General features: G+C 45.3%; 1 non-coding gene and 2 pseudogenes across 1 annotated transcript; 2 read left to right on the top strand and 1 right to left on the bottom strand.

Annotated features, from left to right (window-relative positions):
- The first annotated feature begins 2,440 nt into the window (after positions 1-2,440).
- Positions 2,441-2,632, top strand: LOC127686712 (40S ribosomal protein S29-like; annotated as a pseudogene).
- Positions 2,633-18,730: 16,098 nt separating this feature from the next.
- Positions 18,731-19,462, bottom strand: LOC127686710 (histone H2A.Z-like; annotated as a pseudogene).
- A 4,361-nt stretch (positions 19,463-23,823) lies between these two features.
- LOC127688110 (small nucleolar RNA SNORA70) lies at positions 23,824-23,952 on the top strand. Its single transcript, XR_007978563.1, has one exon. It is a non-coding gene; the product is annotated as a small nucleolar RNA SNORA70 (small nucleolar RNA).
- Positions 23,953-26,656: the final 2,704 nt, after the last annotated feature.

Here is a 26,656-nt window from a genome sequence, read left to right as displayed (position 1 = left end):
AAAGGGTCATCTTAATTTTTTTTTTTACCCATATCTCTTGCAGTCTCATGGCTAGAATTTTTGAAAGTATTCTCACTGCTTTGAGAATAATGGGAAAGCTGATGTGTCTCAAGTTCCTCTCGTCATCTCTCCTGCCCTAGATGCCAAGATGACATGGGTGTGGGAGTTGGCTCCTGGTACTCAGCCTCTTTCTCTTCAGCCTGCCCTACACTTTCCTTACCAGCAATGTATCCCATGTAGCTAGCACCTGTTTTGGGCACCAGTCATCTGTCTCAATCTGCCTCACATTTCTGGCTCCATACCTCCTTCAGAGCCTACTCTCAGACTCTCTCATACATATCTTGTATGTGTATATGTAGGTGGCTATATGCGCACGAATTCAGGTATCTTCAGAGGCCAGAAGAGGGTGGATCCCTTGGAGTTGGAGTTATAGACAGCTGTGAGTCACTTGCCTCGGGTGCTGGGAGTCAAACTCTGGTCCTCTACAAGATGAGTACACGTTCTTAGCTGCTAAGCCATCTCTCCAGCCCCTAGCTGGGTGTTTTCCTAATGTTCTAATCCCACTTTTGTCCTGAAGACCACTCCCTCCAACTCTCTGGAAGGGGGATACTCAGGAGACAAGGAAGCAGTCACCTCTTACCTAGTCTGGAACTTTTGGATGGGTGACAGCATGTTTGGCCTTTAGCACTGAGTCACCAGGTCTTTTGCAAGGCCCTAGCTATCTCTGAAGGGCCTGTTGGGTTTCATGGCTTTTCATTTCATCTGATAGCAGTCTTTGTTGATCAAGCAGAAACTGGGAGAGGCTGGGCACTGGGAACTGGGAGCTGGCCTGCTTGTCCTCCCCCCACCTCTCCCTTCCTGAGGGCCCTACCTGGGCAGAACTCTGAGAGGTGAGACTAGAAGAGCAGCTCAGAGGAGGCCCACAGTGTAGACTTTTGTGGGGCTGAGTATGTGTCTACCTTTACCTTTAGGAGAAGGATTCCCTTCTGTTAAACCAGTTTCCATTCATGCGAGGGTAATGCATGTCTTGAATTACTTGGTGATTCTAAGATGGTCTAAGCTATTCTTGTAAGCCTGGAATGTAGGAGATCACCAGCTGGTTTGGACCCCACCTGACTCATCTCTGTTTCTCCTTCTGTCTTCCTTCTCCTGGTCTCTTAGTTCAGTGGCACTACCTGGGTCTCTGCCCCTGAGACCTGAATGTCTCCGCAGCTGTCTTTATTTACATAGAGCCATTAGCTTGTGGAGGCTTTAAGGTAGGGTCTGCCAATTTCTCCAGTCACTCTAGCCTGCTTGTTCACAGATGAATCCAAAGTCTGGCGTCTGCCTGGTGATGGTGGCACACACCTTTAATCCCAGCACTTGGGAGGCAGAGGCAGGCAGATTTCTGAGTTCGAGGCCAGCCTGGTCTACAGAGTGAGTTCCAGGACAGCCAGGGCTACACAGAGAAACCCTGTCTCGGAAAAACAAAACAAAACAAAACAAAACAAAAACCCCGAAGTCTGGTGCCATAGCTTTCTCTTCTGTCCTGCCTCCACGCTTCCCCACGGGTGGGGTGGCACAGGCCACTGCATGCCTCTGCTCTCTTGCAGTGTGAGTGACACTTTTGGAGCCTGTGCCCGTTTTCACTTCCTGGCTGTGCCCTCCAGCCTTTAGTGCAGCCAGGCAGGTTCAGCTAAGGATTCTGCCTACTGTGGCTTCCTCCCCAGACTATCAAACAGGCTTGGGGGAGGGGTGGCCATCCCTTCCCCTTTTCTCAGCTGTGGCTGCTTGGGCTGGGTAGCACCAAGCAGAGACCATATATATCGAGTGTAGGGACATCGCTGTGTTCTGAACTCAAGCCAGTATTAGGTGGGTATCAGGGCCACAGGACTGATGGGTGTCTGTAAAGCTTGGAATGTCACCAGTGACAAAACTAACAGTGTCAGCACCCATAACCATCATGTCACCACGGTATGGCTCAAGCAAGTGGCGGCCGAGTCTTTGAGCTTTCCTCATTACTAAGAAAAGCAGACATTGCATTCAGAAGAGAATTCAAGTTCCCAAAGCAACTCTACAATCTTATGAATATGCCCATATTTGCTCTTACATAAAAATCACTTAAATCACATGACCAATTAATTTAGTAGTTCACCCCAAATCTGTGAGTAAAACCAACCCATCAGGGAGAAACCCAGACCTGGCTCTCTGGCCTCCCTCCATGCAGCTGCAGGGAGAGCGGGTGAGCGGCAGTGGAGAGGCAAAGAAAGGTCGTTTTTCTTTCTTTCCATTTTGCCTCGGATAGGGTTTTACACTGTAGCTCTCATTTGCCTTGGACTCATGGTGATCCTCCTGCCCCAGCAATAAGTTCTGACAATACAGATGTGTGTCATACACTGCACTTATTTTCCAGAAGGCTTATTTGCCTTTTTCCCTTGTTGGCCATCTGAAGGTGAGCAAGATGGGTCACCAGCAGCTCTATTGGAGTCACCCACGCAAGTTCGGCCAGGGTACTCACACTTGACGCTTTAACCGCCTCAGTTTGAGCCGGAAATGCGGGCTGCACATGCGCAGTCAGTGTTTCGGGCTGCACATGCGCAGTCAGTGTTTCCGGCAGTGCGTGAAGGACATGGGTTTCATTACATTGGACTAAGCAACCTTGAATGGCTTATTCAAGGCTGCTCACCCAGGGAGACTGGACTGATCACGCTAGTCTTTGTGCAAAAAGACTTTAAAAAGTGAAGACCTTCTACTCCTGTGTGTGTGTGTGTGTGTGTGTGTGTGTGTGTGTGTGTGTGTGTGTGTGAGTGCCAAGCTGACTTCAAAGTTAGAGATCCACTCACCTGCCTTGCCTCCTTTAGTTCTCTCAGCTGGTAGACACTGTATAAAAAGACATACAATGAGCTTTCATTTTATTTATAAAAAGAGAAGAAGACGTTGGAGAATTTTGTGTTCAAGGAAAAACATTTAGGTCCAAGGATAAAGTCACAGGTGTGCACTATGATAAGGCAAAACATGTAAAAACTGTTGCTTTGAACTTATAATGAGTATATTACAATGAAACACTGCTTTGAACTTAATATCAATATCCTTCTGTATCTCCCATTTTATGTAACACTTTATCTCAGAGATGATTTTCTAAAGAACTTTTTGTCTAAGGAGGTCTAACAGACCTGAGGGAAAAAATAAAGTTATTGGTTGAATGGTTCGGCGTGGGAAATTTTGCCACATCCATCCATCCATTCATCCAAATGTGTATGTCTGTCTGTCTATATGTACATATGTAGGTGGTATATGTGTACATATGTAAGCATGCATGAATACATGTGGAAGATTGTGGTAGACTGTCGGGCCCAGCCAGAGTGTGGGTGTATGAATGTTTGAATGTGTATGTGTTTGTGCACATTTGCTTGTATACAGTATCTTAATTCTTTTCCTTTCCTTCCTCTCTGGTTCTCAAAGAGTTAACCAGCTTCAGGCGGATTCACCAGAGAAAGGAGTGCCAGCAATAAATCTCTTCACTTAGTCCCCTGCTGTTTTATGATGAGGTGCTGAACACTTTGTCTCCTCAGAGGAACTCACAGAAAGCCGGTCAGCTACTGAATTGTAGTGACTTAAACTTAACACAAGTGTTTTATGACATACAGCAACCCTAAATATCTCATAAATCCAAGTCTTACCCCATGTGATGGGCTTCCCCTCCACTGCCTAAAGAAGAACCAAACAAGAAAGAAGACCCAGGCTGCCCCCAACTCCCTGCAAGTTAATGCTTTGGGCACTAAGAGTAGCAGAGCTTCTAAGTATTGTTGGGAGACTGCTTTGTGTAACCTAGGCTTTTTGGTTTTGCCTATAGGATATGTGACCCTTAACACATATCCTGCAGCAAAGCCAAAAATAAAACTGAAAGTGACGTCTACTCTAAAGAATCCAACTGTTAGAAAGGGAAATTAAAAGGGAAAGAAAAATGAATTAAAGACACGGCTGTAGAGCTGATGGCTTAGTGGTTAAACCCACTTGCTGCTCTTCCAGAGGACCCAGGCTTGATTTCTAAGCACCCACGTGACCAGTACCAAGCATCTATAACTCCAGTTCCAGGGGATCTGGCATCCTTGTCTGGCCTCTGCTGGCACTAGGCACACACATTGTATACAAGCATACTTGCAGGCAAACACTCATACATAAAAACCAAAAAAAAAAAAAAAAAAGGCTGGGCAGTGGTGGTGCACGCCTGTAATCCCAGCACTCTGGGAGGCAGAGGCAGGCGGATTTCTGAGTTTGAAGCCAGCCTGGTCTACAGAGTGAGTTCCAGGACAGCCAAGGCTACACAGAGAAACCCTGTCTGGTGGTTGGTCATCGGAGGGAGGGGGGGAGCGGAGGAAAAACAAAAACCAAAAAAAAAAAAAAAAAAAGATACAGCCCTCTCAATGCATTAAGGTCCAGAGGAGGAAGCTTTTTAACAGTCTGTCTTCCTAACTTCCTATGGGACAAAACCTTGAATTGTTGAACTTTTCTTAAATAAAAGGCTGACATTTCATCCGCACCCTCCCCCATCCCTCCTTTACTCCTCCTATCCCAGTTTGGTTTAATTCTGAGTTTTTAACCTTTATTATGTTTAATGAGCTGCCCATGCCAGGGAGCCGTGGGCCTTCATGGATGAGCAGTGTATTGCTGACCTCTGCTGAGCAGAAACTCTCAGGCATACTCACAGCACAGCTCTAATTTTATGAGCTGGGTCTCTTCCTAATCAAAAGGAGGAATAGAATATGGCCACAGGGCAGTCAGTAAATGGTAGTGGATTTTGTGTTGGGCATAGTTTCTTCTGAAGGACTCTCCTGATCCTTCCTCAGTTCCCCAAACTGCCTCTAAACTAGGGGCCCATGACAGTTTATACATAGTCTACCATGTATCCTTGCGTTTTGTATGCATGGATTCAACCAACTGCCAATCAAACATATATAGGGGCAATCATATCTGCAGTATTTACATATTGACTGTTTTGTCATTGTCTAATGATACCAAGTAACAGCAATTCACATTACTTTTTACATGGTCTTATACATTATAGGTAATCTAGAGGGGATTCAGATGATGCCAGATGTGGGTAGGTGTCTTAGTCAGGGTTTCTATTCCTGCACAAACATCATGACCGAGAAGCAAGTTGGGAATGAAAGGGTTTATTCAGCTTACATTTCCACACTGCTGTTCATCACTAAAGGAAGTCAGGAACTCAAGCAGGTCAGGAAGCAGGAGCTGATGCAGAGACCATGGAGGGATGTTATTTACTGGCTTGCTTCCCCTGGCTTGCTCAGCGTGCTCTCTTATAGAACTCAAGACAACCGGCCCAAGGATGGCACCACCCACAAAGGGCTCTCCCCCTCCCCCCTTGATCACCAATTGAGAAAATGCCCCACAGCTGGATCTCATGGAGGCACTTCCCCAACTGAAGCTCCTTTCTCTGTGATAACTCCAGCCTGTGTCAAGTTGACACACAAAACCAACCAGTACAGTGGGTTATATGAAAATACCATGCCATTCGATATAAGGGAGTTTTGAATACTCACTGACTTTGGTGTCTGTGGGGACCCTAGGAACAATCTCTCAGATCCCAAGGGGGCCACCGTACTTGGCTTTCCTATAGCTGATTCATTTGCTGAACATGGGGAGTCCCATGGCACCTTAAATTTCATCAACCAAACTGGACCTGTCTATGTCTCTAACACTTTCTAGCAAGGCTATTACATTCATGATCTGATTAAAGATGTGTGATGAGATTTAAAGACTACATACCTTATTGATCTATCAAGAAGACTCCTAGGCGGGAGAAGGCACTCTATCTTTGTTCACTGTCCAATTGATGCACAGGAGGAATCTCTGCAGCATCCTGGCTCCACGTCATCATAGTCAGACACAGCAGCCACCATTTCATGTCTCTTATTGCCACACGTGTCTGTGCTGGATTGTTTTGTAGTTCTCATCACCAGGAGAAAATACCAGGACAGATACTGCTCACAATACTTTGGCCCTTTGGGACTTTTTAGTATTGAAGCTATAGATAGTTTGTTTCTGGAGTTCCCCGGGGCCTCTTGGTCTCATCATTATACGTCACACAGCCTTTGCCGCCCTTGCACTCAGGAATGATGGCTTCCAAGGACTTTCTTCAGGCTGCTCCTGTGCTTCGTTATAATGACCAAAAATGCAAGGCACAGACTGTGTGGGAATCGGTTTCCCGGTCAGCTAAACTGAGCATTGGAAATCTGGTCACACACAGCACAGTTTCCCACTCATTTCTTCTTTGATCTGCTTAGGATCATTCCTAGAACGCGATGCCTTCTGATGTCGGCAGGGATCACCCTTCCCTTTCACAAATCAAGGTGGAAATGAGTGGTCCATATTTAAAGAGTGTCTCCTCTGACATGAATTAAGACCGATTTGAAGAAGCAGGATGTCACTGTCTGAACAGAGGGATGATGGGCAATCTCATTGTTCTGGGATCCCAGGTAAAACAAGACATTGATCAGAAGAGCTGTTGCCACTGTAGAGCAAAGGTCTCAAAAAGGCTGTGGAGTAGGTGTGTCACCTCTCAGGAGTCCCTCATGTAGCAAACAGACTGCAGACAAGGTAGGTGGGTACCCCTATCATTTGGGCTAGTTCAATATTCACCTAAAAGAAAGAAAGTATTTAATTCACTTTTGATTTTACAGGAGCCCACAGTTGAAAGACTAGAACTCTTAAAAAGAGATTTTGGAGTTTTATCGAGTGAATAACTGGTTGTCTCAGAATACCAGAAAAAGAAAAAAGAAAAAAAAAAGAAAGAAAAGAAAAAGAAAAAAAGACTACCCCCCACATGTTTGTATTAATTTGGCAATTTCATACAGTGCCTCCCAAATACACTCAATGACTATTCCTCCCAGGTCTACTTTTCCATCTTTGTATCCCCACAGTCCCCCATCCCCACCCCCAAACCCACCAAGTCCAATCTGCATTGCCCATGTACTCATTGGAGCATGGTCAAACTCCCAGTCGTCAGAATCTTAAAGAAAACCAGAGTCCTTCCCTGCCCCAGTCAGGGCCATTAACTCTCTGAAGAACCACACTTCGGCATCTTTGTCAGTTTTTAAAGACTTTCTTCAATAGCTCCCTGTCTAGACTGTTTGGTGGGGGGAGGGGTGAAACAAGGGTTCTTTGGAAAGTAGGTTTGATGGTGTTTTGCTGGGGCAAGCACATAAAGGAATGTTTTGCTAAAACAGACACAGGAGAAAGGATGTTATAAAACACGTGAAAGGACATGTGATAAAAGAGTCTTTGCTAGCGACACACGTGTATTGGTCCGCCTTATATTATGTACTTGAACTACAGTTTTCAAGATGCCATAGAGAGAAACGCACCAAAACACGTCTAGTGATATACTACAGTTTGTTGCTGCTTCCATGGACTTGGGCTGATTGGATGTGCTGAGGTGCTGAGGTACTGAGGTGAGGCACGTGGAGGTCACAGGATGTTTGGAGGTTATAAATAGGACTCCTCGGAGTGACCGGGACTGAGCATGGCTTGCTGGTCCAGCTAGCTGTGTACCGCGTATGGTCTCACATCTTTGCTATTCTTCACTTCCCTGAGAGAGAGACACAGCTAAAACTTTCTCCTGGTGTCCCTCTGGGTCCCTCCTGCTGACTCGAGCCAAGGCTGAGGCCCGACTGTCTCTGCTAGGTCGTGTCAGCACTGTTGCTAACCCGACTCTACCGAACTGGACTCCTGATGTATCCATGGAGTGCTTGCAAGTGGATTCAGCTGCTTACTAATCTATGAACTAAACTGCGGGTTTCCAGACAACACAGACAGGAGTTGCTCCAAAGAACCTTTCCAAACAGGTCCACTGCCCTCCTCCTCCGCATCCTTTCTTTTCCACTACCTCTGGTGGGTGGTAGGCTACAAGGAAGGTTAAAGCATTTAAAAATAGGATTTTAAAAAAAATAAAGTTATGGGGGGTGGAGTAGGAAGGAGGGATAGGGGTTTTTGTCACAGAAGCCTTCAATGCCTGTCATTCTCTTTTAGGAGCCTGCAGTCACTGATGTCACTGCCAAACATCTTCCTTACCCATAGCAGCCAGCAGCAGCGTGGACCATGGACGTCAACACTGGCCTCCAGGGATAGCATAGACCACGGACACCATCATGGCCTCTGGCAGCAGCATGGACCACGGAATGAACCATTCTTCACCCTCAAGGTGTTTGTGTGACTGAACAGCATGGGGGTGGAGGTGGGTGGAGGACTTGTGTGAGCTCCAGGCTGCTGTTTGCAGTTGGAGGGCAGCACTGCCCTCCCACAAGCATGGTAAGCAGTGATGGCGGAGGCGGCAGCAGCCAAGGCTCCATGCATATTATTTTGCCCAAACAGCTTTACATGCAAATACTTATAACTGCAATGAGTCATTGATTCCTAAAGGTTTCTGAAGCACCACACATCCTGGAATATCGATGACACTCATTTCGGATATCCCATTGCCACCCAGGGTGATTGTGGGGCTGAGTAGCTTGTCTGGGGGCAGGACCCCCTTAAGCTCCATCCAGGCGGCAGCACTCCCCTCTCCCTCAACACCCCTCCCCCCCCCCTTGGCGTGCTGCCACTGGGTGGCATTGTGCTGATGTGCTCCTTCCCCCAGCAGGGTGAGCACAGCTCCGAGTGGTGGCTCTCTGTCCTGTAGGCCTAGTGGCAGCACTGGCTTAGAAGGCAGACAGGGGGAGGTAGCCCAAGCCTTGGGGGCAGTTGGAGGCTGGGTCCTACTGTACAACAATGTGGCATTTGTCCGCTACATCTCTACTTCTGCTTCTTTCCGCAGCGGATGACACTCCCTTCTGCCATCTTTTTCTCCCAATGCCATGAAACCACTCTTTAAAAGCATCCTCCCAGAAGACCTGCTGCCTTCAGTTGTTCTGGAGATAGAGAGCAACGCATCCTCCCCATCTCCCCTCAAAGCCTCTGTGGGTCTCTCAGGCCCCTCGGAGTGGTCCCATCGCCCTGGAGGTGCTGGAAGCTGCTGCCGTCTTGAATCTCCCTGAAAATTTAATGAGTTTAAATTTGTAAAGACTTTGAGACTTTTAAATTATGTATGTTATTTTATAGAGGGTTGTTTTATTTTAAAGATTTAAATTACTTGTGTCGTTTATGGATGTGAGTGATCTGTCTTCAGACACACCAGAAGAGGGGGTCAGATCCCATCACGGGTGGTTCTGAGCCACCATATGGGTGCTGGGAATTGAACTCAGGCCCTCTGGAAGGACAGGCAGGTGCTCTTACCTGCTCTTATTCGCAAGTAAAGCTGTTTGGGCAAAATAATACATCTGGAGCCTCTGCTGCTGCTGCTGCTGCTGCTGCTCCTGCTGCTTGCTCTGCATGCAGGAGAGCACGGGGCTGCAGAGCTGCCCTCCAGCTGCAAGGGTTAAGAGAGTAGACCGTCTCTGCAGCTCCCAGTTATTTATGTAGCATAGTGTGATAGTAATATTAACATGTCATCTTGGGAATAAAAGAGAAAGGAAAGGTTCTAATTGAAAAGTGATATGTTGGGGCTGGAGAGATGGCTCAGCGGTTAAGAGCACTGACTGCTCCTCCAGAGGTCCTGAGTTCAATTCCCAGCAACCACATGGTGGCTCACAACCATCTGTAATAGAATCTGATGCCCTCTTCTGGTGTGTCTGAAGACAGCTACAGTGTACTCGTATAATAAATACATCTTTAAAAAAAAAGAAAAAGAAAAGTGATGTGTTTTTGTCAGGTGATGAGGGCTCAGTTGTGCTGGCTAGTTTTATGCCAACTTGACACAAACTAGAGTCATCCCAGAGGTGCAAGTCTCATTTGAGAAAATGTCTTCCATAAGACTGGGGTGTAGCCGAGCCTGTAGAGTGGCACATTTTCTTAATTAGCAGTTGATGTGGGAGGGCCCAGCCCATGGTGGGTGGTGCCATCCTTGGGCTGGTGGCCCTGGGTCCTATACAAAAGCAGGTTGAGGCCAGTAAGTAGCACACCTCCGTGGTCTCTGCATCAGCTCCTGCCTCCAGTTTCCTGCCGCGTTTGAGTTCCAGTCCTGACTTCCTTTGGTGATGAACAGCAATGTAGAAGTGTAAGCAAACCAGACCCTTTCCTCCCCAGCTTGCTCTTGGTATGGTGTTTCATCACATCAGCAGTCACACTAACCAGGACAGCTCGCTGGGCGGTTTCACAGCTGTCCCCGACATTCTGCTTTTTTAATGACTGAAAACTGGAGGCCTGGGAGTTCTGTGTAGTCACAATATAGAAGGATGTATACGCGGCTATGGCCATAAATATGATTGCAAGTCCAGGAGTAAGCTGCACACTCTTGGCAGCCTAGAGCCGTGTGATATCCTGTCTAATGTGATTAAGAAACAACCTAATCCAGGCGGGCGGAGGCGGAGGCGGAGGCGGAGGCAGAGGCAGGTGGATGGATCTTTGTGGGTTTGAAGCCAGCCTGGTCTACAGAGCCAGGCCTAGGAGAGAGAGAGAGAGAGAGAGAGAGAGAGAGAGAGAGAGAGAGAGAGAGAGAGAGAGAGAGAACAAGGATGAACTTAAATCAACCTGTCTGCGCTATTCTAGTGGGCCAGTTGGAACCATTTTGTCTGCCAGGGTATTGTTCTGGAATGTGGTCCCCAGGGGATACTTTTAGATGTCAGTCCTGGAGGTCCATGGATTTCTGTTCAACCACATGAGCTGACTAGAGGCTTGGAGAGCAACATAAAGGGAAGAAATGGAGTCAGAGCACACTGTGCCTCTGCACTAGGTTTGGGAACATTCCCAGACAGCTAGTCAGTTCTAAGTACCTGAGAGCTCTGGAGAGTTTCCAGGAAGATACCCACGGAGCACAAGGTCCCAAGAGGCTCAGGACCTGAGTTAGGCGCATTGCTTGGCCCCTGAGCTCCTAACCCCTGGCTGCACAGATGAAGTAGGAAATTGCTGATTGTGGTTCTTCTGATGTCTACTCCATCAGAGAAGGCTCTCAGTGGAGGAGCTGAAGAGACGGTATCACGAAAGAACGTGGAACCCCCAGATTTCCACTAGCTGGGATTTTCACAGATAGGCTAGCAATGAGGATTCTGGATGAAAACAAACAAACAAAGAAACCAAAACAACAACAACAACAAAACTACCTTTTCGGATTTAAAAAAATATTTATTTTTAATAAAAAATAATTTAAATTGTTTAAAATAAATAATTTTTTTTTAATTTAATTTAGGAGTATGATGCTGGGCGGTGGTGGCACACACCTTTAATCCCAGCACTTGGGAGGCAGAGGCAGAGGCAGGTGGATTTCTGAGTTTGAGGCCAACCCCTGGTCTACAGAGCGAGTTCCAGGACAGCCAGGGATACACAGAGAAACCCTGTCTTGAAAAAAACAAAACAAAACAAAACAAAAATTTATGTGAATGCCAGTGTGTATGTGTGCCACAAATGTGCAGTGCCTTGGAAGTCCAGAAAAAGGCATCAGATGATTGTGAGCCGCCGTGTGAGCACTAGAAACTGAAACCCCACCTCTGCAAGAGTAGCAGGTGCTCTTTACCATGGAGCCATTTCTCCAGCCCCATTTTTCTCAGATTAAAAAAAAAAAACAAAAAACAAAAAAACCCTCCTGGCTCCCCCAGAGTGTTCTAGATATGTACTCCAAGGGTAGAGACCAGGTACCAAGAGACATCTCTAGATCTCGACATCTCTAGATCTCCACATCTCTAGATCTCCACATGACTATACCTGAGCCTCACTGTGATGACCACAAGCCACGCCCTCTTCTTGGAGGGACCGCCCACTTCAGATGTAAGGATTTTATAATCAGCTCCTTAGCTCTTCAGTCTGGCCTGCTCTTCAGGATTCAATTTCCAGGTGGGATTTTTAACATTATCAGATTGTCAGCATCCATCTTGTCCCTTTCTACCTCCCAGAATTCTCAGCTGCCAACTCTTCTCCACATCTTTCTGAGGTTTGTTCTGGATTTAAATAAGCTTTTCTCCCACCTGAGCAGCTGAATCATGATTCAGGCTACAGCAGACGTCTCCTCTCTTGCCTGAGCAGTGGATTTCTAAATTTGAAAATCATTTCTGTTTAATTTCTAGAAAGTTCTCCCAAACTTTGGTTGCTCTAAATTCCCATAGTAATTTTTTGTTAAGATGCTATTTGATGCTCTCTCTTGTAAGTGAGTACAGGGCCCAGTCATTTGCATTGGCTGGTTTCTGAGCTCACAGTGCAGAGCCTTAAGGCCCAGTAATACTTTGTCGGTTACAGTCGGTAGACATGCTTCTCAGAATCCCACGCTCAAACCGAGGACACCAGTAACACTCTCATATTGTGTGAGTCTTTTGGAGGTGTGTGTGGTGTGTGTGTGTATGAGAGAGAGAGAGAGAGAGAGAGAGAGAGAGAGAGAGAGAGAGAGAGAGAGAGAGAGAGAGAACACGCATGCTTTTATGTCCCGTAGAGGCAAGAGAAGGGTGTCTGGTGCTCACTCTACCACTTTCTGCCTTTGAGACAGGGTTTCTCACCGAACATGGACCAATGCTGGTGGCCAGAATCCTATGACTCTTCTGTCCCCCTGCCACACACACACACACACACACACGCACCTGTTCATGGCAATACTCACCTTTTTACATGAGTGCTGAGGATTCAAGCTTAGATCTATCTGCTCATCGGATGCTATTACCCACGGAGCCATCTTCCCCGGCCCTCATCACCTCCTCCTCCTCCTCCTCCTCCTCCTCCTCCTCCTCCTCCTCCTCCTCCTTCTTCTTCTTCTTTGGTTTTGTGGATTTGGTTTTTTTGAAATGGGGTTTCTCTGTCTCTGTATAGCCCTGGCTGTCCTGGAGCTCACTCTGTAGACCAGGTTGGCCTCGTACTCAGAAATCTGCCTGCCTTTGCCTCCCAGAGTGCTGGGATTACAGGCGTGCGCCACCACCGCCCGGCTTGGCCTTCATCTTCAATCTTTTACATGTTCAGATTAATAGTGACTGAATTATCTGGGCATTATACATATCTTAGCCAACTAGGGCATATTTTTCACTAAGAGAGGCATTTATTTAGGGTTTTTAAATTATTTTACAGTTTATAGATGCAGCTTCTGTTTTGGAACCCTGTGGAGTTCAAGTGGTGGACTGTCAAATCGGATACATCTTCAAGGGACAGGAATAGCTTTTCAGTTTCCCCAGGACTCTAAGGGCCCTGCATATAGGGGGACTGTTCTAGAGTCAGTTTCTGAACTATATCAGTAGACTAAATCACTGTCATTATTACAATTCTGGATCTCTGGGGTCACTTTGTCAATGGTGGATATAACCCAGATGGGAGGAATACTTTATGTCTTTTTCTCTGTAGATAAAATATAGGCCTTTCAATGCTGTGAGAACAGTTTTATTCAGTTCATGGGGAATTACACTGGTGCATGACCCAAACCTATCTGTGGGACAATTTCAATAACACCCATGATGATATTTAGCCTATCAAAGTGGGAAATTGCTCTGGCAACCTTGGAAGAGCCCCACACAGAGAACTTTGGAGGGTCGTGCTGGTGTGAGGTAGCTGCAACATTCCTTCCAGACCTTTCCAGCCACCTTGTAAGCTTGCTGCTCACACAAACAATCTAATCCGGCACATAGCAGCTTGTAGTGCCTTAGATGCCAATAGAGTTGGGGCTGGTGGAACCAGCTGTCCATCCAGGAATACATGAAAGAGTCACTTTGTATGTCTGGCATAACCTTGAACCAACAGGGAGCTGCCCAACAAGACAGAACAGAGGGAATTCAGACTCAACCACCCCAAGCCCTTCAGCCTGTTTCTAACTGTAGTCTACACCTTAGCACTCAGCTGTGTCACACAGTGATACCAAAGTGACTGATGGGTATATATGGAGAGGAGAACATACAGACCTAGTTTAATGTCCATTGGCTAAAGCTGCAAATAGAAACCGTAAGTCAGAGAGTACTGTAGTCGTTACTTTGATCGTTTGCTGCACCAAACACCAGGCAAGAGGCAGCTTAGGGGAAGGACTTATCTGAGTTCAATTTCCTAGCAAGGGAAGCATGAGGACTGGGGCTCTAGCCTCTCGGTGTGAGAGCTTGTAGCTGGTCACATAGCAGACACAGACCGGAACCAGAGCCAGGCTGTAACTCACAAGCCTGACCTCATCTCTTAAAGGCTCCACGACTCCCCCAAACAGTGTCACTAGCTGGAGACTGTCACTCAAGCCTTGGGACCCATCATCAGTGCTAGGCAAAGACTTGCTAGCGTGCTTGCTATGGAGTCCCCACTACTTCAGTAACTCACCTATGTTCTGTGTGTAAGCCCAATACACTCATTGGTTCCTTGGGTTGAACTTTGGTGGAATCAAACTTTGGTTGGTCGTTAGGACTTCAGTGGGAGGGGGACAGTGTTTATATCTCCCCAGGGAAGAAGGCAGCCATTCAACAGCTTTGGGTGAGAGCACGGGACAAGAAGAGCCATAAAAATAGCTGTAGCAGCTACCACTGCCAATCCACAGATAAATCTGGATAAGAACATTCGCGAATGCCAGGTCCTGAGAACAGAAGAGTCTGTGTCTCTCCTTATCTGCAGAATAGATGGCTTCTAAGACCCCAGGGGAGGTAGAAGCCACAGTCAATAATGAGTTCTGTGTGTAATGTGCGCCATGATAAATTTAATTGATTATGACCACAGAAGAGATTAGAGAGCACCAACAATGACTACCACTGATAGAGAGTAATTGTAGCACCATGCCACTCAAAACCGACAATTATTTTCACCTTTACCATTTACTGGTTTTAGATTTCACATTTACCATTTACATTTCACATTTACCATTTACTGTGATTGGCCACAGACAGCTAACATTATAGGTGCAACTGTGAACCACTAATGTAAACTTTAAACTGTGGCCATCACCTGAGGTTTCCATAGACAAACTTGGTTTGTAGGGACAGCTGCCAGACTTCAGACCAGCTGCAGAGAAAGTTCAGTCAATAAAATTGCTGGGGACCCAAGTTTATGTCCTCAAACTCACATATGTCAGTGTGGCAGCATGTGCTTGTAGTGCCAGAACTAGGAGTAGAGACAAGTGGATCGCTAGCAGCCAGCCTAGCCTAATTTTGGAGCCCAAATGAGAGACCCTGTGGACAGCATTTCTGAAGAAGGCACCTGAGGTTGTCCTTTGGCCTCTACACACATGAACTCTCACATGCACACATGCATGAACACACACACACACACACACACACACACACCACACACACACACACACAGTTTCATTCATGGCATTAGAATGACCCTATTACTCACCTTATAGGATGGGTCATAGTGATTGGGCTCAGCACAGTCACGTGCCAACCCCTGTATTTAGGGATGAAGCCTGTTACTGCAGCTGTCTGGGAGGTGTTCCAGACAGAGCGGACTTACTGCCAATGATGGTATAATGGTGGTATGTTGGACTTGTCCTTTTCTGTCTGCAAAGATAGCAGGTGTTTGTTTCCATATTAATCTACTAGGGCAACACGCTGCCCAGGGCAGGGCACCCATATCATCTGAACTGCCACTGTCCAACTCTCCTCAGAGCCTTACAGGCTGGTCTAGTATGACTGTTTTGTTGTATCTTGGAATACTCATTAAAGTACTAAAGAACCAATCACTTGTGACCAATAAGCCCCAATTAATGTCACTCCCACTTCATGTTAACATTTATCTCTGATAACTCTGGTCTTTATCAGTCTCTTACGGATTGTAATGATACGTGGAAATGTGCAAGTATATGCAAATTATTGATAAATCGATATCATTAAGCTTTCGAACAGTGTAGAACTTTCATGACATTGGGACTTAGAGAGTCTGAAGCCTGAAGGTCTTAGAAATATCCCCAGGACACGGTTTGGGAAGAGGAGAGAAGGATTTGAACAAGGAAGGTGTCTTAGTCAGGGTTTCTATTCCTGCACAAACATCATGACCAAGAACCAAGTTGGGAAGGAAAGGGTTTATTCAGCTTACACTTCCACACTGCTGTTCATCACCAAAGGAAGTCAGGACTGGAACTCAAGCAAGTCAGGAAGCAGGAGCTGATGCAGAGGCCATGGAGGATGTTATTTACTGGCTTGCTTCCCCTGACTTGCTCAGCTTGCTCTCTTATAGAACCCAAGACTAGCAGCACAGGGAGGGCACCACCTACCACAGGCCCTCCTGCCTTGATCACCAACTGAGAAGATTCAATCTCCACAGCTGAATCTCATGGAGGCACTTCTCCAACTGAAGCTCCTTTCCCTGTGATAAGTCCAGCCTGTGTCAAATTGACACAAAACCAACCAGTACAAATGACTCCTTGTCAACTTGACATACAAACACATCACTATTAATCCTTACTTCCTTATTCATCCCCAAGATCTAAATAACTTTTAAAGTCCCACAGTCTTTTTTTGTTTTGTTTTGTTTTGTTTTTTGAGACAGGCTTTCTCTGTGTAGCTCTGGCTGTCCTGGAACTTACTCTGTAGACCAGGCTGACCTCAAACTCAGAAATCCACCTTCCTCTGCCTCCCAAGTGCTGGGATTAAAGTCATGTGCCATCACTGCCTGGCCCACGGTTTTTACATATTAAAAGTTCAATCCTTTTAAAATATCTAATATCCTTTAAAATTCAAAGTCTCTTGTGGGATCCATTGAAATACCTTCTTACTTCAAGAGGGAAAAATATCAGGGCACAGTTACAATCAAAAGCAAAATCAAACTCCAACCACCCAATGTCTGGGATCCACTCACTATCTTCCGGGCTCCTCCAAGGGCTTGGGTCACTTCCCCAGCCCTGCCCTTTGTAGCACACACCTTGTCTTCTAGGCTCCAGCTGCCTGTACTCCACTGTTGCTGCTGTTCTTGATGGTCCTCTCATGATACTGGCATCTCAAAAACACTGCTGTCTTCCACTGTAACTAGGCTTCATCAATAGCCTCTCATAAGTTCTCTTCATGGTGCCAAGCCTCAACTCCTTTGCATGACCCCTTTATACCTTCAAAATCAGTACCACCTAGGTGACTCTTTACACATTACCAAGTCCAGTCACAGCACAAGGTACAATGTTGCCTGTCTCTAGAACACAGCCTCTGTGCTCTCAGAAAACACTTCCCAGAAGATTTCATCTCAGTGATGCTGGTCTCTTCTTAGTCACCACTAATTTCTTAGCTCCAGCGAACCAGCATCAATGGTCCCAGTAACACAAAGGTTCACTTTAGTAGTTCTGGTATCTTATGAATCATGTATGCATACTGTGTTCTCATTTCTTCCTCTCTGCTCCCTTCTCCCTGCATCTGGTTATTTCTTCCCTGACTTAGTTTCCCCATCTACCTTCTCACCACACCTATTCCACCCACTTCTCCATTTCCCCCTTTCCCTAGGAATGCCTCACTTTTCTTGGATCATTTTCTAATGTCATGCCTGTCCGCATATATAAACACACATATTCGTCCATACAGGTTTAAGCTTAGGTTCTGCAAATAACGGAAAATATACACTACTTGTCTTTCTCTGTCTGGCCTATTTTGCTTAACATGACATTTCCAGTTGTACCCATTTCCCTACAGATGTCATGTCTTACATTTTCCATTTATGGCTGCATGCAATCCCACACAGTATCTTTTCTTTATCCAGTCACCTGGTTACTCCTTGGGTTTATTTCTTATGCTCCTGGAGTCCTGCCCAGAAAGTTCTTGCTTGTGTGTTTGTAGGCAAGTGCTTCCTGCGTTCTGGGTCTAATTAAGGTCTTTGATCGGGTGAGAGACATGTGGCTCTAATTCCATTCTTCTGCACATGGATATTCAGCTTTGTTGTATTTAAATGCTTTTGTCAAAACTTGGGGTCTGGAAATGTGTGGACTTGTTACTGGGGCTCCCACAGTACTCTATCAGTCTGTGAGTTTGTCTTCAGATGGACACTGGCTGAGGGCTCTAGCGTTTGTGTGGTGTCTGAAGATCACCAGGTCAGTGAGTCAAAGACCTTGAAAACCCAGACTGCTACACGATCCATTTTGGGTTTTACTTCAAAACTAATCAGCTGCTCTGACCTTTCAAGGACACTTCCTTTCTTTGGGCCTCAGTTTCCTCATCCACAAAATGTGGAAGTAAAATAGATCTGAATCCTATTTGGAGTTTAAAGTCTTCAGGGAGATAGGACCCCTTATTTTGTTGTTGGTGGTGTTGTTAGTGTTGTTGTATTTACTTATTTGCATGTCTGTGTTTGTGGGTGAAAAGAGAGGCTTTTGTCTTGAAATCAGAGGATGACTTGAGAGAGGATCTGCTTTTGCCTCCTACTATGTGGGTCCTGGGGTTTGAACTCAGGTCCTTGGGCTTAGTGGCAGACACCTTTACCTGCTGAGCCATCTTGTAGGCCCAGTGAGAATCTTAAGACATATTTTCTTTTAAATTCACAGAGTCCCTTACCCCAGTGTTAATAAGTCAGAATCCCATGCAGTGGTACCCTGACAGGTAAGTTTTGTAAATCTCTAGAGATTCTAATCAAACTGTGGGATCCCTGGAGCCAGGGGGTCTTTAAGGTTTGTTTGCTCAGTGGAGTCTTCAATTCATTTTCTCTTTTTTTTTTATTTTGGGATATGACCTTTATTGAGCGTATCCACCAGAGTGGAAATAATGTCTGTATAAAACCAAATGTTTGTTACTATAACTTCTGCATCACAATTAAAATCCAAACAGTTTTTTTTTTTAAAAAAGTCAACTTAATCAAAAACCCACTACTTCAGAATCAATAGCTTTTTTGAAGCCACAGTAACACTTAAATATGGTTAAGACTCGAATGCAGAAATTTGGTTGGTTGGAAGGCTAATTAAGCCTCCAACTTGCTCAAATAGAATTACAAAAAGGCAAAATTGTATTTTTCACAGAGATACAGTCCACTGGAATCACCACACTGGACAGCTGTTAAGAATATTTAGAGTCCTGAGATAATAAGGAATCCAGGCATCCTTAGACAGTCTTCTGTTGTCCTTTCTTCCCAATCAGCGATTTGTGGATATGTGGGATGACAGCACCACCAGCAATTGTAGCCTTGATCAGAGAATCCAATTCTTCATCTCCATGTATAGCAAGTTGCAAATGACGAGGGGTAATACGCTTTACCTTTACGTCTTTTGATGCATTTCCTGCCAACTCAAGTACCTCTGCGGTGAGGTACTCCAGGATTCCAGGATGGCTGCGCTGTACACAGCAGCGGTCGCGCCCACACGTCCGTGGCTGGTTGCCCTAGATTTCAGGTGTCGATGAATATGGCCCACAGGGAACTGCAAGCCGGCTCGCTGCGTGTGTGCGGGAAACCGCCTTTGTCTTGGCCTTTCCGGAGTCCTTTCCAGCCTTACCGCCAGCCATCTCGGACTGTGCAGAAGCTCGGACAAACGAGGAAGAGAGGAGGCCAGGCGGACGCTCAGCGAGATCCCGGCGCCCACTCCTCCGTCGTACTGCGATTCAAACTGCCTTCAATTCATTTTCTTATACTAGATTAGTTTTAGTCCTGGGCACATCAAGAGTTACACGGAGTGTCTCTGTAACCCCATCCCACTCCAGCTGGGCTTAAGCCCTTGTCACAAATAGCTTTCTGAGAAACAGTTAAGTTAGGGGGGGAAACACACCACCCTGTTTTTGCCACATTTCCTGTGAACATAGCATTCTCACCTTACATAAGCCATGTTCCAGAGAAATTGGAGGCTGCTACCTTCCCATAGAAATGCCCCACGGTGGCTGTGAAATACAGGAGGTGGCAGACACAGGATCCAGTGACACTCTGGATCCAAATAGTCTGTGCTTTTCTTGGCCACTCTGGGCCCAGGGCCTCCCCTGTGGTCGAATTCCTCTGGATTGTCCAGAACTGCCCAAGGATGCTCCGAGGAGCGAGAGAGCAGGTAGAGAGAGCAGGTACGGCGCAGGGTGCAGGGTAACCCGTTGAGTCTGTGCTGGTCAGCTGCAGACACATTTCCCTCTTGCTGCCGAGTGTATGGGCAGCTGGCCTGATATGAACCCAGCTGCAATTTTGCTAATTTCCCATCTTGTCATATTCTTGCAAAATCGACTGTTTAGGATTTGTGACAGAGGGACTGAAGCAAGTCCAGTGATAAAAACCTGAGGGTTACCACCTGTCACATCACATACCAGCCTGCGGACGGACAGCTGAGGAATTCTAGGCCGGTTCCTCTCAGCCTTTTTGTTTGTTTGTTTGTTTGTTTGTTTTGTTTTGTTTGGTTTGGTTTTTTGGATTTTTTTTTTTTTTTTTTTTTTTTTTTTGAGATAGGGTTTCTCTGTATAGCCTTGGCTGTCCTGGAACTCACTCTGTAGACCAGGATGGCCTCGAACTCAGAACTCGAACTCAGAACTCAATGCTGGGATTACAGGCGTGCACCAACACCACCCGGCTCAGCCCTCTTTTTTAATTTATTTTAGTTTTTTGTTTGTTTTGTTTTTAGAAAAGATAAAAACCTTGGCTTTGTGGTACAAATCCAAAATAAGAACAATTTTTAGACACTGGAGTTCATTGTAATACGGCTGTACTTCAATGTCCCTCATTTCACCAAAGGATCTTACCTCCACAATAGCTAAGCTAAGAGTTGACAGTTCTGCTGCGCCAAGGAATGAATTGTAGGCACAATTATTTGGATACAGATTTCCTGCTATGGTCAAAGCTATGTGACTTGAGTGATTGTCATCATTCTCAGCCCACAGGGAACAGGTTACATTCATTTAAGAACTGGTGTGTGTATTAAGACGGTCTATGCATGAAGTCATTCATTAACCGTTTCAGTGAACAATGGTTCTGCTTGGAGGGTGGCACAGACATTAGGTGAGGGTAAGATTCTGGCTCACTGGCTGTGATGATTTTGAAAAGCATTCATCTCTGAAAAAGAGTAACTTATAAGGTTATCTTCTTCAAAGCTGATACGATAATTATAAATATCAAACAAAACATTGGGTTTCACTCTTTGTTGTTCTCTTACAAGTCACCTCCCAAATTAATTGTCTACATTTCTTTTGGCTGTATAAATAATTTTGAAATATGTAAGCTGTTCTGAAAACCATAATATAGAGTAAAAACATCAAATGAACAATCCTACTAATAGAGAGGCTGAGATTGAGATGCATGATTTCAAGACCATTATGTGATACACAGCAAGACTCTGTCAAGTACAAACAAGCAGAAAGTGTATATGGATGGTACAATATTGGACATGTTTCTCCAGTTACCAAATTAGAGAGACCACTGGGTGACAGCTAACACATTTCTAATTCCTCATATTTTTGAATTTCAATCAATTAGGCTATGTTGGTAATATTAATTTTCATATTAAGAGATATTAATTAAGGAAAAGTGATTGTTACTTTCTGTTATTTTTGTTGTTGGAGGTGGAATTATGTTTGTGTGGCTATCTTCTTTTGGGTTTGTTAAAAGATTACTTTCTTGCTTTTTCTAGGGTGTAGTTTCCCTCCTTGTGTTGGCGTTTTCCATCTATTATCTGTCGTAGGGCTGGATTTGTGGAAAGATATTGTGAAAATTTGTTTTTGTCATGGAATATCTTGGTTTCTCCATCTATGGTGATTGAGAGGTTTGCTGGGTATAGTAGCCTGGGCTGGCATTTGTGTTCTCTTAGGGTCTGTATGAGGTCTGCCCAGGATCTTCTAGCTTTCATAGTCTCTGGTGTGAAGTCTGGTGTAATTCTGATAAGCCTGCCTTTATATGTTACTTGCCCTTTTTCCCTTACCACTTTTAATATTCTTTCTTTGTTTAGTGCATTTGGTATTTTGATTATTATGTGATGGGAGAAATTTCTTTTCTGGTCCAGTCTATTTGGAGGTCTATAGACTTCTTGTATGTTCATGGGCATCTTTCTTTATTTTAGGAAAGTTTTCTTCTATAATTTTGTTGAAGCTATTTACTTTAAGTTGGCAATCTTTACTCTCTTCTATATCTATTATCCTAAGGTTTGGTCTTTTCATCGTGCTCTGGATTTCCTGGATTATTTGGGTTAGTAGCTTTTTGCATTTTGTATTTTCTTTGACTGTTGTGTCAGTGTTTTCTCTAGTATCTTCTGCACCTGAGATTCTTTCTTCTGTCTCTTGTATTCTGTTGATGATGTTTGCATCTATGACTCCTGATCTCTTTCCTAGGTTTTCTAACTCCAGGGTTGTCTCCCTTTGTGATTTCTTTGTTGCTTCTATTTTCATTTTTAGATCCTGGATGGTTTTGTTCAATTCCTTCACCGATTTGATTGTGTTTTCCTGTAATTCTTTAAGGGATTTTTGTGTTTCCTCTTTAAGGGCTTCTAACTGTTTACCTGTGTTCTCCTGTATTTTTTTAAGGAAGTTATTTATGACCTTCTTAAGGTCCTCTATCATCATCATGAGAAGTGATTTTAGATTTGAATCTTGTTTTTCCAGTGTGATGGTGTATTCAGGACTTGCTATGGTAGGAAAATTGGGTTCCGATGATGCCAAGTAACCTTGATTTCTGTTGCTTATGTTCTTACGCTTGCCTCCTGCCATCTGGTTATCCCTAGTGCTACCTGCCCTCACTATATCTGACTGGAGCCTGTTCTTCCTGTGATCCTGGTTGTGTCAGAACTCCTCAGAGTCAAGTTTCTCTGTGATCCTGTGATTCTGGGGGTGTCCAAGCTCCTGGCACCTGTGATCCTGGGATCCCTGATGTGTTAGAGTGCCTGGGAGTGGAGCTTCCTCTGGATGTTGTGGGACTGGCTGTGGAGTTTGCGCCCAAGGCCTTCTCAGGTCACCGGCCTAGACTGGAAGCTCTTGTTTTTATATTAATTATTAATTTACTTTACATCCCAATGTCAGCTTCCTCTCCCTCCTCTACTTCCAGTCCCTCCCCCAGTCCTTCCTTCCTTCTCATAAAAGAGGAGGCCTCCTGTGGATATCAACCTGCTTTGGCATATCAAGTTGCAGTAGGACTGCGTGCATCTTCTATTGTGGCTAGAAGGGGTAGCCCAGCTAGAGGAAAGGGACCAAAGGCAGACAGCAGAGTCAGAGACAGCCTCTGCTCCTGCTGTTTGAAGTCCCACAGTAAGATGCACATCTGTTACACATGTGCAGAGGACCTAGGTCCATCCCACACATGCTCTGGTTGGCGATTCAGTCTCTGTGAGCCTCTATGGCCCAGGCTAGTTGATTCTGTAGGTTTTCTTGTGCTGTCCTTGATCTCTCAAAAAGTTAGTCCCTTTTTTTTTAAACTGGGGCTCATCTTCAACATGCCAGGCCCAGTTTTAGCTAGGGTCCTTCTAAGTCTGTTTACTAAGACTTAGCTCATCTTCAGTGTCTGACCACCATGGACTGCTCCAATGTTTCCTCCTTTCTACCCACTTACTCCTGGTTCTCCTCAGCCTTTACCCATCCTGGTCCTTGCTTGAGGCAAAATTAAGCCCTGTATTTACTCACTGTTACAATCAACCGTGTATTGACAGTCTGAATAGTCTTACTTGCTATTTATTAGACTGTTTTTTTTTTCTTTTAATCATCTTCTATAGTTTGAATATGGTTGTCCTCCTGAATCTCCTGTTTGAGATTAATCTCTGTCTTCAGGGTACACTCTGCATGATAGATATGGGAGGATTTTAAAGAAGAGAAGATGAGAGATGGTGAGATGGCTCACTGGTTAAGGGCACTGACTGCTCTTACAGAGGACCAGGGTTTGATTCCCAGCACCCACACAGCAGCTTACAACCATCTGTAATTCCATTTTTAGGAGATCAGATCCTCCCCCTTCTGACCTTCATGGGCATCAGGCATGCACATGTTGCATATACATGTAGTTAGAACACACATACACTTGCAACCAAGTAAGGCAGCCAAGGCCCTTTCCCGATGGGGGCCTGGTGTGTGATGCTCACAATGCCAGCATCCTTGATATGAAGCCTGTTGCCTCGCTGGATTGCCCTAAGAGACCTTGGAGACAATTTTCTGGTAGTTATTCAAGTCCCTGATCTCAGTGTTGACCTCAATCCAGGCTCCAGACAGGTATGTGTGGTGCCTGTGGGAAGCCCCAGGCCACAGTGGACAAGGTTCACATTGGCCAAGTCATCATGTCCATTGTACTAAAATACAGAATAAGAAGCATGTGACTGAGGCTCTGCATAGAACCCAGTTCAAATTTCCTCCCACTGGAATGTATAGCCCTGGCTGTCCTGGAACTCACTCTGTAGACCAGGCTGACCCTTATAAATCTGCCTGCCTCTGCCTCCCAGAGTGCTGGGATTACAGGCGTGCGCCACCACTGCCCTGCTGAGCTTCACCAAGTTAATGCAGATGAATTTGAAGACACGGTTGCTGAGAAGTGGCTTGTTCCTGACACCTGTGGGGTCAAATATATCTCCCCACAAATATATCTCCAATTCTAGTCCCCTGGACCACTGGTGGGCCCTAAATTCCTGAGGGTTTCTACAGTGTTCTTCTGTACCCAAGCAAATCATATTAGGTAATGAGTCTCACATCCAGTCAGAAAGATTAAAACCTCATACTCGTAAATTTAAAATATATCTAAATTAAAAAAAAAAATGACGAGAAGGGAGACTACAAGAGACTGGCACACGCTCTTTCAGTCTCTTGCCATATGGTGATGCCCCAAGGTGCCTTGGGACTGTTTGCCAGATGTGACTCCTGCCTTTCAACCATAACTGTAATCCAAACACACCACTTTGTCTAATAATGTTCTGCAAGCAGCATCACTGGACTGGGATATTATGTTATTAGTAACAGAAAATGGATTAAAGCAAGTGGAACACAGCAGCTCTAACAAGCACAATCTATGAAAGATGTGTAGAGTGTTAGCTTCTCGGGACGTGTCAGCATCGACGCTCTGGGCATCTTGAACTTTGCCAATGTCTGGCAAAACCTACAGTTTGGCTTTCCTGTAAGATTTAACTAAATTATTTAGAAGGCTAATGGGCTTGAGGTCTTTTCAGTGATGGAAACAGACTCAGTGTTCCCCAACTTTGACCTCTTTCCTGGGGTCCTGACTGTCTGAAAATTAAAGATGCATAAAGCACCCACAAAAAAAAAATCCAACTGTGCTCAGTTGAAGTGTTCAGAAGTTTTACTAATCACCTGCTCAGAACACAGAATGAAAGAGAGTCCAACCAACCCCCTTCATCGTATTAGTTCATCGTATTAGTAAAGAATCTGAGTTCCCAGGGAGTCCTAGGAAGGCAGCAGAGCCAGAGGATAGTGAGGGACCGAAAAGAAATTAATGTTCAGAAGTGCACACTCATTGAAATCAGCAGGATCTCCATGACACAGGGTGACAACAGGAGAGCCAAGAGAGGTCCTGGTGAGGGTCCAGTCTTGAGGTTGCAGCAGAAGCCAGAAGCCTTGAACCAGACCAATGACTGACTCATTGCAATGAGCATTTGCAAGTAAAGCTGTTTGGGCAAAACGGTACACTGTGTATGCGCCATGACACACCACAGTTTCCATGGATACATTTTGCTTGTTTGGTTGTTGGTTTGATATTTCTTTTCTGGGGGTGAGGTTGCAAGTACTGAGGGCAGGTATACAGGAATGGGGAAATGAGTGGGATTGGGGTGCATGGTGTGAAATTCACAAAGAATTTCAAAAAGTTAAACAAATCCAGCTAGACTAATATTTACAAAGCCCATCCCCTCTATAAAAAAATCAGCAAATATTAAGAAACTTCCTGCTTCAATGTCTGCATTGTTGCATCTCACTGGTTTGGGAGGGGTGTGGTAACTGATTTCCAGAGAATGGGGCTCTTAAACAATAGAAGCACACAAGCCTGCTCACAAGCCTGGGCTCTGAGCCTTACTCTTGGTTGGCAGAGAGCCTCCCTTCTCCCCGAGTCTTCACACTTTCCTCTGAACCTAATATCTTGTTATGAGGACACCAATCCTAATGGCCCATTTAAAAAAATCACCTCTGTTCAGACTCCGTCTTCAAGTAAGGCATATTCTGATGTGTTCCTGGTTAGAACTCTGTAAACCTCTGGCAGGAGCAAAGACTTTCCAGAGAGAGATAGTGTGCCCCTGTCTTTGGCTATCTGCCTGTTTTGTTTTGAGACGGGTTCTCTGTGGAACCCTAGTTGTCTGGGAACTAGCTCTGTAGACCAGACTGGCCTTGAACTCAGAGATCCCCTTGCCTCTGGATTAAAGGTGTGTGCCATCACGCCCAGGGGGCTATCTGACTCTTAGAGAACGTACCTAAGGAAGAGGGATTTCTCCAGGTGTCTCATGCTGGGAGCAGGAGAAGGCTGAAGCCGTTTGCCAGCCAGAGCAGGAACCTGTCTTCCAGTAAAAGGTTCCACTGCGTCCTGACAACTTGCTAGATCATCTCGCAGAGAGACTGAAGCTAAGACTGTGACAAGTGCAACTATATCACAACTGGGATTGCATATCTCTGACAAGCCATTTAAGCCAAAACCTCATTTCAGGACCCTGAACATCGACCTTTGCTTCTCTTCTCAATGTGGCCATCTTGAATAAATCTCCCTTTTCTGCATTTTATAATTATTACTCACCTCTCAATAAACCTTTTAAAGATAAATTGCTGAATTTGTTACAGCTGTGCAGGTCCAGGCTTTGGCCCCAACAGCTCTGCTAACAACCTCATCCTGGTGGGGGGGGGACCTCTGACTGTGTCCACAGGACACA

This window comes from Apodemus sylvaticus, chromosome 6 (assembly GCF_947179515.1).
Source record: "Apodemus sylvaticus chromosome 6, mApoSyl1.1, whole genome shotgun sequence".
Taxonomy (NCBI): domain Eukaryota; kingdom Metazoa; phylum Chordata; class Mammalia; order Rodentia; family Muridae; genus Apodemus; species Apodemus sylvaticus.
This window is presented reverse-complemented; position numbering and strand designations above follow the sequence as displayed.